Source organism: Pongo abelii, chromosome Y (assembly GCF_028885655.2).
Source record: "Pongo abelii isolate AG06213 chromosome Y, NHGRI_mPonAbe1-v2.0_pri, whole genome shotgun sequence".
NCBI classification, from domain to species: Eukaryota; Metazoa; Chordata; class Mammalia; order Primates; family Hominidae; genus Pongo; species Pongo abelii.
The window spans coordinates 53,309,253-53,323,431 of NC_072009.2; the positions used below are offsets into that span (position 1 = coordinate 53,309,253).

Consider the following 14,179-nt stretch of genomic DNA (forward strand, 5'->3'; position numbering starts at 1 on the left):
ATATGTGGCATTATTTCTGACGGCTCTGTTCTGTTCCATTGATCTATATCTCTGTTTTGGTACCAGTACCATGCTGTTTATTGATTCTTCCTACCCATGAGCATGGAATGTTCTTCCATTTGTTTGTATCCTCTTTTATTTCCTTGAGCAGTGGTTTGTAGTTCTCCTTGAAGAGGTCTTTCACATCCCTTGTAAGTTGGATTCCTAGGTATTTTATTCTCTTTGAAGCAATTGTGAATGGGAGTTCACTCATGATTTGGCTCTCTGTTTGTCTGTTATTGATGTATAAGAATGCTTGTGATTTTTGCACATTGATTTTGTATCCTGAGACTTTGCTGAAGTTGCTTATCAGCTTAAGGAGATTTTGGGCTGAGACAATGGGGTTTTCTAGATATACTATCATGTCATCTGCAAACAGGGACAATTTGACTTCCTCTTTTCCTAATTGAATACCCTTGATTTCCTTCTCCTGCCTAATTGCCCTGGCCAGAACTTCCAACACTATGTTGAATAGAAGTGGTGAGAGAGGGCATCCCTGTCTTGTGCCAGTTTTCAAAGGGAATGCTTCCAGTTTTTGCCCATTCAGTATGACATTGGCTGTGGGTTTGTCATAAATAGCTCTTATTATTTTGAGATACGTCCCATCAATTCCTAATTTATTGAGAGTTTTTAGCATGAAGGGTTGTTGAATTTTGTCAAAGGCCTTTTCTGCATCTATTGAGATAATCATGTGGTTTTTGTCTTTCGTTCTGTTTATATGCTGGATTACATTTATTGATTTGTGTATATTGAACCAGCCTTGCATCCCAGGGATGAAGCCCACTTGATCACGGTGGATAAGCTTTTTGATGTGCTGCTGGATTCTGTTTGCCAGTATTTTATTGAGGATTTTTGCATCAATGTTCATCAAGGATATTGGTCTAAAATTCTCTTTTTTTGTTGTGTCTCTGCCAGGCTTTGGTATCAGGATGATGCTGGCCTCATAAAATGAGTTAGGGAGGATTCCCTCTTTTTCTATTGATTGGAATAGTTTCAGAAGGAATGGTACCAGCTCCTCCTTGTACCTCTGGTAGAATTCGGCTGTGAACCCATCTGGTCCTGGACTTTTTTTGGTTGGTAAGCTATTGATTATTGCCACAATTTCAGCTCCTGTTATTGGTCTATTCAGAGATTCGACTTCTTCCTGGTTTAGTCTTGGGAGGGTGTATGTGTTGAGGAATTTATCCATTTCTTCCAGATTTTCTAGTTTATTTGCATAGAGGTGTTTGTAATATTCTCTGATGGTAGTTTGTATTTCTGTGGGATCGGTGGTGATATCCCCTTTATCATTTTTTATTGCATCTATTTGATTCTTCTCTCTTTTTTTCTTTATTAATCTTGCTAGTGGTCTATCAATTTTGTTGATCCTTTCAAAAAACCAGCTCCTGGATTCATTGATTTTTTGAAGGGTTTTTTGTGTCTCTATTTCCTTCAGTTCTGCTCTGATTTTAGTTATTTCTTGCCTTCTGCTAGCTTTTGCAGGCAGGCCTGGTGGTGACAAAATCTCTCAGCATTTGCTTATATGTAAATGATTCTATTTCACCTTTGCTTATGAAACTTAGTTTGGCTGGATATAAACTTCTGGGTTGAACATTTTTTCATTAAGAATGTTGAGTATGGGCCCCCATTCTCTTCTGGATTTTAGGGTTTCTGCAAAGAGATCTGTTGTTATTCTGATGGGCTTTCCTTTGTGGGTAACCTCACCTTCTCATTTTTTCCTTCATTTCAACCTTGATGAACCTGAGGATTGTGTGTCTTGGGTTGCTCTTCTCAAGGAATAAGTTTGTGGTGTTCTCTGTTTTTCCTGAACTTGAATGTTGGCCTGTCTTGGTAGGTTGAGGAAGTTCTCCTGGATAATATGCTGAGGAGTGTTTTTCATCTCGATTTCATTTTCCCTGTCACTTTCAGGTACACCAATCAAATGTAGATTTGGTCTTTTCACATAGTTCCATATTACTTGGAGGCTTTGTTCATTCCTTTTATGCTTTTCTTTTCTAATCTCCACTTCTCACTTTATTTCATTAAGTTTATCTTTAATGTCTGATATATTTTCTCTGCTTGATCAATTCAGCTGTTGATACTTGTTAATGCTTTATGAAGTCCTCATGCTGTGTTTTTCAGTGCCATCAGGTAATTTATCTTCTCTCAACTGGTTGTTCTAGTTAGCAATTCATGTAACCTTTTTTCAAGGTTCTTAGCTTTCTGGCATTGTGTTAGAACATGTTCCTTATCACAGAGGTCTTTGTTATACCCACCTTCTGAAGCCTATTCCTGTTAACATATCAAACTCATTATTCATCCAGTTTCGTTCCCTTGCTGGTGAGAAGTTGTGATCCTTTGGAGGAGAAGAGGAATTCTGAGTCTTTGGAATTTTCAGACTTTTGTGCTTTGGCCCCCACTCCATGAGCTGCACTGACTGTCCCACTTGTCCAAGTGAGATGCACCAGTTACTTCTGTTGGAAATGCAGGAATCATCCACCTTCTGCACTGATCTCCCTGGGATCTGCAGACCAGAGCTGATCCTATTTGGTGATCTTGTCCACTTTAACTCTTAAGGGAAAGAGTTTGAGAAGAATTGATTGAAGTTCTCCTCACATATTTGGTATAATTCAGCTGTGGAATCACCAGATGCAGAGGAATTCTTTAATGAGATACTTGCCAATACTGATTCAACCACTTTGTGTGTGTTTGTATGTGTGTCTGTGTGTGTGTAATCAGAAATGTTAATATTAATGTTTCCATAAGTTTTCAAATGATAAAATTACCTCTTCAATGAGTGATTATTATAATTGAGTGTACATATTACCAAAATAACCTAATATAAAATAAATTATATCAATGCTTACTTAAACATAGTATATCATTACTGGGACTATGTGAGGAAAGAAAAGAAAGATCAGATGGTTACTGTGTCTATGTAGAAAAGGAAAACATAAGAAACTCCATTTTGACCTGTACTAAGAAAAATTGTTCTGCTTTGGGATGGTGTTAATTTGTAAATTTAGCCTCAACCCTGTGCTCACAGAAACATGTGCTATATTAAATCAAGGTTTAATGTATTTAGGGCTGTGCAGGATGTGCCTTGTTAACAATATTTTTTCGGGCAGTACGCCTGGTAAAAGTCATCACCATTCTCCATTCTCTGTTAACCATGGACACAATGCACTGCAGAAAGTGGCAGGGACCCCTGCCCAAGAAAGCCTGGATATTGTCCAAGATTTCCCACCTGAGACAGCCTGAGATATGGCCTCATGGGAGAGGAAAGACCTTACATAATACCCCAGCCCAACATCCATGAAGGGTCTGTGCTGAGGAGTAGTGAAAGAGGGAGGCCTCTTTGCACTTGAGATAAGAGGAAGGCTTCTGTCCCTTGCTCATCCCTGGGAATGGAATGTCTAGGTTTAAGTTGACCACTCATTCTATTCTGAGATAGGAGAAAACCACCTTGTGGCTGGAAGTGAGATATTCTGGCAGTAATCTCTGTTACTCTTTGCTACACTGTGATGTTTGTGTAAACTGAAACATAAATCTAGCCTACGTGCACATCCAGACACAGTATATTTCCTTGAATATATTCATGATAAAGATTCTTTGCTCACATGATTCCCTACTGACCTTCTCCCCACCATCACCCTATTGCCCTTGCACACTCCCCTCATCAAGATACTAAAAATACTGATCAACAAATACTGAGGGAACTCAGAGACCAGTGCCATTGTGGGTCCTCGCATGTTGAGCACCGGTCTCCTGGGCCACTGTTCTTTCTCTATATTTCTCTCTGAGTCTTATTTCTTTTCTCAGTCTCTCATCTCCACTTGATGAAGAATATCCACAGGTGTGGAGGTGCATGCCCCCTTCATCTGGCACCAAACATGTGTTCCTTTCTCTAAGGTGAATTTATGATAGAACGAGATCATTGTGGACAAGTTGATAAGAGATTCCTGAGTACATCCATGGTCAGGCTTTCGGTAAGCTTGTGCACTTGGAGGAACCCAGGGTAAAAATGGGACAAACTGAAAGTAAATATGCCTCTTATCTCAGCTTTATTAAAAAAATTTTTAAGAAGAGGGAGAGTCAGAGCCTCCACAGAAAATCTAATTATGCTATTTGAAACAATAGAAAAATTCTGCCCATTGTTTCCAAAACAAGGAGCTTTATGTCTAAAAGATTGGGAAAAATTGGCAAAGAATTAAAACAGGCAAATAGTGAACATAAAATCATCCCACTTACACTGTGAAATGATTGGGGCTTTATTAATGCAGCTTTAGAACTGGTTCAAACGGAAGATAGCATTTCAGTTTCTGATGTCCCTGAAAGCTGTTTAACAGATTGTAAAGAGAGGCAGGGACAGATTTCAAGAAAGGAATGGAAAGTTCATATTGTAAATATGTGCAGAGTCTGTAATGGCTCAGCCAATGCAAAATGTTGACTACAATCAATTACAGGAGATAGTATACCTGAATTATCAAAACTGTGGAGGAAAAGTCCAGAATTATTGGGGCTATCAGAATGTAAACCATGATGGCTAACTCCTCCTCCTGCAGTTCAGTTACCTGTAATATTACAACCTCAAATGCACATTAGAGAAGTAAAAACCCCAATAGAATATCAAATAGAAAATGATAGAGTCTCTATCTCAGCAATGCCAATCCAGATGCAATATCCACAATATTAGCTGGTAGAAAATAAAACCCAATTGCCACTAAATTATCAATACTGGCTTCTAGCTGAGCTTCAGTATCAGCCACCTCCAGGAGTTCAGTAGAGACCTCAAGTGGTGTCTCCACACCAAATAGCATGACAGCTTACCAGAAACCCACAGCAGTATTGTATAACCCATCAGCATCACAGGGCATGGTGCTGTATCCTCAGCCACCCACTATCAGATTTAATCCACCACCAACACCTAGTGGACAATGTAGCACACTGCACTTGGTCACCTTGATGAAGCTAGAAAATCCGGGGGTCTTGAAGCATGGCAGTTCCTGGTAATTTTACAATCTGTACTGACTGGGAAAGGCGCTCCAGCAGGAGCACCTGCGGCGGCTATTGCTGCATGTGAACGCTTCACCATGAAAATGTTAAAAGACATGAAGGAAGGAGTTAAACTACATGGACCCAACTCCCCTTATATGAGAAAGAAAATGGGGATAACTGAAGAATAGGAGAATTTGCCATCCACCAGGAAAGTGGAGCTAGTAATGTGGGCACAATTAAGAATCTGACACAGTTAGCTGAAAAAAGCCTAGAGAACACAAAGGTGACACGAACTCCAGAGAATACGCTGATTGTTGCTGTGATGATTGTACCAACTGTGGTAAGTCTCCCCATGTCTGCAGGAGCAGCTGCAGCTAATAATACTTACTGGGCCTATGTGCCTTTCCAACACTTAACAAAGGCAGTTGCATGTGTGGATAATCCTATTGAAGTATATGTTAATAATAGTGCATGGGAACCTAGACCCACAGATAATTGTTGCCCTGCTTAACCCGAGGAAGAAGGAACAATGATGAATATTTCCATTGAGTATCATTTTTCTCCTATTTGCCTAGGAAGAGCACCAGGATGCTTAACATCTGCAACCCAAAATTGGTTGGTAGAAGCACCTACTGTCAGTGCCACCAGTAGATTTAGTTATCACATAGTAAGTGGAATGTTACTCAGGCAACAGGTAAATTATTTGCAGGACCCTTCTTAACAAAGATCATTAAAAGGTAGGCCTAAGGGGAAGCCTTGACCCAAGGAAATTCCCAAAGGATCAAAAGGCCCAGAAGTTTTAGTTTGGGAAGAATGTGTGGTTGATAGTGTGGTGACGTTACAAAACAATGAATTCAGACATATTATAGATTGGGCACCTCGAGGTCAATTCTACTGCAATTCCACAGGACAAATTCAGTTGTGTCCCAGTGCACATGTGAGTCCAGCTGTGAACAGTTACTTAACAGAAGATTTAGATAAAAATAAGTACCAAAGTCTACAGTCTCTACCCTTGGGAATAGGGTGAAAAGGGAATCTCATCACCTCCACCAAAGTTATTCCTATTACTGGTCCTGAGCACCTGGAACTTTGGAAGCTTACTGTGGCCTCACACCGCATTAGAATTTGGTCTGGAAATCAAGCTATAAGAACAAGAGATCATAAACTGTTTTATACTATCGACCTAAATTCCAGTCTGACAATTCCTTTGCAAAGTTGTGTAAAGTCCCCTTATATGCTAGTTGTAGGAAAAATAGTTATGAACCCAGATTCCCAAACTATAACCTATGAAAATTGTAGGTGATTTACTTCCACTGATACAACTTTTAATTGGTAGCACCATATTCTACTAGAGACAGCATGTGGATTCCTGTTCCCATGGACTGATTGTGGGAGTCTTCACCATCCATCCAAGTTTTAACTGACTTATGAAAACAGTTCTGAATAGATCCGAAAGATTCTTTTTTACTTCAAATGTTTGAGGAATCAAAAGTCCATTTAAATTTGGTGTCAGAAATTGAGGCAATCGCAGAAACTGCTGATGGCCACAGAAATCTTAACCCGATCACTTGGGTTAAACCATCAGAAGTTCCACTATTGTAAGTTTTGTATTAATCCTTGTGTGCCTCTTCTGTCTGTTTTTAGTCTGCAGGTGTACCCAGCAGCTCCAAAGAGACAGTGGCCATCGAAAGTGGGCCATGATGATGATGGCTGTTTTGTCAAAAAGAAGAGGGAAATGTGGGGAAAAGTAAGAGAGATCACATTGTTACTGTGTCTATGTAGAAAAGGAAGACATAAGAAACCCATTTTTATCTGTATTAAGAAAAATTGTTCTGCTTTGAGATGCTGGTAATCTGTAACTTTAGCCCCAACCTTGTGCTCACAGAAACATGTGCTATATTGAATTAAGGTTTAATGGATTTAGGGCTGTGCAGGATGTGCCTTGTTAACAATATGCTTGCAGGCAGTATGCCTGGTAAAAGTCATCACCATTCTGCATTGTCTATTAACCAGGGATACAATGCACGGCAGAAAGCTGCAGGGTCCTCTGCCTAAGAAAACCTGGATATTGTCCAAGGTATCCCCTCACTGGGGCAGCCTGATATATGGCCTCATGGGAAAGGAAAGACCTTACATCCCCCAACCCAACACCCATGAAGACTCTGTGCTGTGGAGGAGTAGTGAAAGAGGGAGGCCTCTTTGCAGTTGAGATAAGAGGAAGGCTTCTGTCTCCTGTTCATCCCTGCGAATGGAAGGTCTAGGTATAAAGCCGACCATTCATTCTATTCTGAAATAGGAGAAAACCACCCTGTGACTGGAGGTGAGATATGCTTGCAGCAATACTCCTCTGTTACTCTTTGCTACACTGAGATATTGGTGTAAAGTGAAACATAAATCTATCCTACATGCACATGCAGAGTACCTGTCCTTGAACTTATTCATGATACAGATTCCTTTGCTCACGTTTCCCAGCTGACCTTCTCCCCACCATCACTCTGTTTTCCTTCCATACTCCCCTCACCAAGATAGTAAAAATCATGGTCAATAAATACTGAGGGAAGTCACAGACCAGCATCATTGAGGGTCCTTGCATGTTGAGCACTGGCATCCTGGGCCCACTGTTCTTTGTCTATACTTTGTCTCTGTGTCTTATTTCTTTTTTCAGTCTGTCATCTCCACCTGACAAGAAATATCCACAGGTGTGGAGGAGCAGGCCCCCTTCAGGACTATATCTCTTAAAGAGTAGAGTGTGATCTGCCAATTGGAAAATAAATATTCCTTTTTGCCAGAATGAGAAAGGATATAAATCAATCTACTAGTCACTGAAAGCTTCTTTTCCTTTTATAGATGTGCACATTGTTTAACTTTGATAACTTGTGTAAGTTGCTGGGATGGGATGGTCTTTTGTTAAGGTAACTTCATCAACTATGTAAACTATTTTTGGGTTTATGTGCTTCAAATCACACAGCGACCTATCATTAAATATTATTTTCTCTTCACTTTCTTAATTTCTGGAATTATACAAAAAGTCTTTTCCAAAATTTATTTAAGGTTTAGTAATAACATAATTTATTTTATTATGGATGTATTTTTCATTTTATTATTATTTTTTAACTTTACTACAAGTTCTGGGATACATATGCTGAGCCTGCAGGTTTGTTACATAGGTATACATGTGCCATGGTGGTTTGTTTCACCTATGACCCTGTCATGCAGATTTTCAACCCTTCATGCATTAGGTATTTGTCCTAATGCTTACTTCACTTTCACCCCATCCCCCAACAATTCCCAGCGTGTGATGTTCCCCTCCCTGTGTTCAAGCGTTCTCATCTTTCAAATCCCACTTATGAGCAAGAACATGTGGTGTCTGGTTTTCCCTCCCTGTGTTAGTTTGCTGAGGATGATGGTTTCCAGCTTCTCTTATTCATGATCTGTTTTGTTTTCCATTTTTTATTATTGAATTTTAGTAAGTATACATGAAGGAATGCATTCTTTCTTCTGAGTTATCCAATTGGGTTTTTGTGTGCAATTGCTTATACATGAGAACAACTGTAGTAATTGCAGATGTTGTCAATTTTAGTCACTATGACTATCTGCATTCCTGTGGTTAATTTTTTAGTTTACATTTGGTGTTTGAGCATTCTGTCTTTCATCTTAGTTACCCTTCCTAAACATGTATCGATTTTTTGTTTCTTTCACTAAAGCTTCTCTTAAATTTCTTGATATTTTATACTGTAGAACAGAATTATTTTATTGTTGTTCTAATCTATTTCTTCTGCTAATTTTGGGGATAATGTTAGGTTGTTTTTTTATATGGTGATTTTTTTGATATACGTGTTTATTTATTGAAAACATTTGCACGTATTACTGTTTTATTGACCCCTTGATTGTTTGTTTAATTTTTATGTAGTCATCATTATATTAAGGAAGCATATTTATTATGATTTCTATTTTAAGATGTGCTTAGACTTGCCTTCTGGTGTTGGAATAGAATTTATTTTAAGGAATATGCCACATGCAGTTGAGAAAATATGGGGTTTCTACAACTGATTGATGCAATATTCTATAAAGGACTGCTAGATTCATTTGGGCTGAAGAGTAGTTTTACTTGGATGATCTGCCTGGTTAATCTGTGTTTCACTGATGATGGGGTGTTGAATTCTCCTACTGATATTGAATTGTGGTCTATTTCTCCCTTGAGATCTATCGATGTTTGCTCTATTTATTTACATGTCTCAATATATGTTGCATATATATGTATAATTGTCATATTATCTTGACATGTTGACTCTTTTTCACTATATAATGTCCTTCTTTGTCTCCTGTTGCCGTTTTTCACCTGAACTCTATTTTGTCTCCTCTAAATACAGCTACACCTGACTTTTTTGGTCTATGTTTGCACGAATGACTTCTTCTGCTGCTTTAATTTCAGCCTTTTTTGTTTTTATAGGTGAAGTAAATATTCCAAGGCAGTGTAATTTAAGTCTGCATGCAGTCTTTTAATACAAATGTGAACTCAATACACTTAAAGTTTATTGAGTTCAGGGGTAAATGTGAGTCATGTGCAGGTTTGTTACATAGTGTGTCATGAGGGTTTGTCATTACAGACTATTTCATCACACAGGTTGTAAGCCTAGTAATGATTAGTTACTGTTTCTGTTTTTCTCTTTCCTTCCATCCTCCACCCTCTGGTAGATGCCAGTGTGCATTCTTCCATTTTATGTGTCCAGGTCTTCTCATTATTTTGCTTCCAGTTATAAGTGAGAACATGATTTATTCACTTTTCTTCTCCTGTGTTAGTTTGCAAAGTATAATGGCCTTTTTCTCCAACCATGTTCCTAAAAAGGACAAGATCTGATTCTTTTTTATGTCTTCAGTGTTCCATGGCATATATGTACCACATTTTCTCTATCTAGGCTATCATGTCAATCTAAATGGCCATTTAGATTGATTCTATGTCTTTGCCCATGTGAATAGTGCTGTACTGAACATACACGTGCAAGTGTCTTTATAATAGAACACTTGCTATTCTTTTCACGATATATTCAGTAATCGAATTGCTGAGTTGAATGGTATTTCTGTGTCTAGGTCTCTGTGAACTCACCACACTCTCTTTCATAAAGGTTATACTAGTTTACACTCCCACCAACAGTGTAAAATCATTTCTTTTTTTTCCCACAAACTCACCAGCATCTGTCTTTTTTTGACTTTTTAATACAAGACATTTGGATTGCTGTGAAGTGGTACCCCACCTTGGTTTTCATTGACATTTCTTTGATGATCTGTGATGTCGAACTTCGTTTTCAGGTTTGTGGGCCACATGTATGACTTCTTTTGAGAAGTGTACTTCTTTGCCCAGTTATTAATAAGGTTGTTCATTCATTTGTTAGTTTCTGTATACTTTTCTAAGTTCTTTATAGATGCTGAATATTAGAAGTTGGTCGGATGCATAGTTTTCAAAATGGTCTCCCATTCTGTAAGTGGCTTAATTCTGTCAATAGTTTTAAGCAAAGAAATAAAAAGAAGTTGCATTCCTAGTCTCTGACAAAACAGACTTAAAATATTTTTACTTACTCAGCCTCCCTAGGCCTCCTGACTGTGTAGTTTTACTATCACCTTCCACTGTAGGTAATTATTGCTTGATGAAGACTTAATAGGGCCACTTTGTAAATTGTGCCTTGTTGTGCTTTCCGATCATTTTTTCTTTTCTTTCTCTCTTATTTAACTTTGCATGTGTGTGTTTGATGGTTTCCTGTAGTGGTATTTGCTGAACATTTTATATTTTCTGTGTAGTCAAAGCTGATGTAAAAATATTTGAGTCACTACGTGGTGGTTGTATGTTGATAATAACATCGTTGAAATTGACTGCCTGAACCAATTCTGAATTTTATGCTCTGGATCAATTCTCAACCATATATATTTTATATATATATATAAATAAAATATATATGATATACTTTACATATTTTATATTTTATATATAAATATATATTATATATTTATATGTATAACATATTATATATAATAATATCATACAAATTATATATAATACAAATTATATACTATCTATATACTACATATAGTATATAGTGTATAGATAGTATATAGTATATATAGTATATAGTATATACTATCTATATCTATATATAGTATATATATACTATCTATATACTATCTATACACTATATACTATATACTCTATATATACTATATCTATATACTATATATAGTGTATATATAGTATGTATAGTATATATAGTATTTATAGTGTATATATTGTATATATACTATTTATAGTGTATATATAGTATATATACTATATATACTATATAAAGTGTATATATAGTATATATACTATATATACTATATAAAGTGCATATATAGTATATATACTATATAAAGTGCATATATAGTATATATATACTATATAAAGTGCATATATAGTATATATATACTATATAAAGTGCATATATAGTATATATATACTATATATACATATACTATATACTATATACTATATAATACATAATACATAATGTATATATAATACTATATATAGTATTATATATACTATATACTATATACTATATAATACATAATACATAATGTATATATACTATATACTATATAATACATAATACATAATGTATATATATAACACTATGTATAGTATTATATATACTATATACTATATACTATATAATACATAATACATAATGTATATATACTATATACTATATACTATGTAATACATAATACATAATACATAAATAAAGTAAAGAAACATATAGGTATGAATAGTTATACATATGTTGTATATGGTGTATATGTGTGAATATAATATATAACATATAATATACAATATTGTATATATTTCTTGTATAAGATATAACATATATAACATATACATAATATAGAATGTATTAAATATAAGATATACATAATATATAATATAATTAAGCAAATAAAATGTATGTGTATACACCTATATATTATATAATATATATTTATTCCACATTTTATATATTTGATATTTTATATATGCATACATACAATATATAATATATATACACAGTTATACAGGTTTATTTTAAAATGTATAATTATGTAATTTTTATTCCTTGTGAAATTAAAGCAGCCATTATTATTTGCAGTCATTCTATGTCTTCAACTTCACATTCAAGATACATGTTATTAACAGATTTCCATTACAGTATCAAAATGTTCTTTATTTTACTAATTTTACCAGTGATCTTTATCCTTTCTTATATTTTCAAGTACTAATTAGTGTTCTACTCTTCCAGCGTGAAGTTGTCTCTTATCATGGCTTATACAATAGGTCTTATGGCAATAAACTTCCTCAGATTTTGTTTATTTGGAAAACTTCATCTTTCCTTTATTTTGGAAAAAAGTTTTCCTGGGTGCATTACTCTTATAGGCAGGATTTTTTTCTTATATTATTGTTAATATTTAAATGTTATCTCACTCACACATTAATTGCAGTGTCTCTTCTGACAAATCTGCTAGCTGTTGAAGACTGTCATGTAGGTGATTTTATTTTTTGTGATGTGTGTGTGTGTGTGTGTGTGTGTTTCTGCTTTCAGGACTGGCTGTTGTGTTTTTTGTTTTTTAAAAATTTTGAAAGCTTCACTACAAAATATTTTAGTGTCATTTTGTACAAATCAATCTGGTTGAAAAAATCTGACTTTTGTATGCCTAAATATTTACATTTTTATTCCAGTTTGGAAAGCTCTCTGCTATCATTTAAAAACTCTTATTTCTACCTTTATATTTTTTTCTTGTTTTGTTATTCTTGTGATGAGTAACATTATTGTGTTTATGCATTTCATAAATCCCACAAGCTGTCTTTTTCTTCTTTTATACTACAGTTTTCTCCTGAGACCCTATATTTTGAAATGACTTGTCGTTTACTTCCCAGCATGATTTTTTATGTATGTGTGCCAGATCAAATTTGGCATTGATGCTCTTTTTTATTTTAATATTTGTAAAATATATTTTAGCTTCTGTTTTTTTGTTTTTTCATCATTATTATGCCAGGGCAGGTCTGGCATCTTTCAGTAGAGGTATCAGTCTGGAGGCCTGGTCCCTGAGAGCCTTCTCAGTGCTCTGTGGTATGCCGATGTTGGGGTTGAAGAAAAATTGGTTATCATTTTCCTGTCCTCCAATCAGCCATTTTCTCTCTCTGTACTTTGCTAACAGGTTATTGGAAGGATGACATGACTAGTATAAAACTCCCACTGCTATTCTTTTTAATAATGTCTTTCCTTATTGTGTTACCATCCAGTACTGCTATCACCCATCTGGTTTCAGTCTTATGTATGACCATATATTTTCAAGTGTGGATATTTGTTCATATTGATCATTCTATGAGTGGGTGCTGATTGCTGAAGTTTTCTGCTTCCCATTCCTTGTCTTTGCCTCTCCTCAACCTTTGACTTCATGTTGAAATTATACATGGGTTTATCAATTTATAAATCTTGATACTGTTCTTTTCTTACTATGGGTGTAAATTTTCTAGTTCTGTAATATCTGTGCTCCTCAATCTTTTTTTATGAATATAGTTTTCTGACAGAATACAGCCTGACAGCCATTATTATTAGAGAAAGTTATGAAATGCCCAGCTGTGTAAATGTTGCACAATGTGTCCCTTAGTGTGGGTGGAGATTTGGTTACTGAATTAATCTTATATGTAGTGTTATTATAATACACTTGTGACCTTTTAGGCTTTACAAATTCTTCTCTGTTTTTTATGTATATATATACAATTTCAAGTTGTATAAATCTTAAATGCTACTTAATGTGAACTTATTTGTGAGGAGTGCATATGTTGTGCAGTTTTCCTGAAGACTAATGCATATTCTTATTGTCAGCCCAACTATATTGTACATGTATAGAAATTAGTTGGCAGTATACTACCTATGTATTTTTTGTATCTTAAAACTTGCATGTATAAACTTTACCTTTCCCTTTTTTTGTGAGATACAAGCATCTAGGATTTATAAAAATATGTTCTCTTCCATTGTAAGAAAATTTATGTGATCAATCTTGTTCTCATTCTCACCTAGAATTTAATGGAACTAGAGACTTACAAACCTTATTTTTTCCCCATATCATTACATTGTTTTTGCTGCCAATGTGAATG

At 35.4% G+C, this 14,179-nt stretch overlaps 1 pseudogene; it reads left to right on the forward strand.

Annotated features, from left to right (window-relative positions):
* Positions 1-5,368: 5,368 nt before the first annotated feature.
* On the forward strand, positions 5,369-6,164 carry LOC129053320 (endogenous retrovirus group K member 5 Env polyprotein-like; annotated as a pseudogene).
* The last annotated feature ends 8,015 nt before the right edge of the window (positions 6,165-14,179 follow it).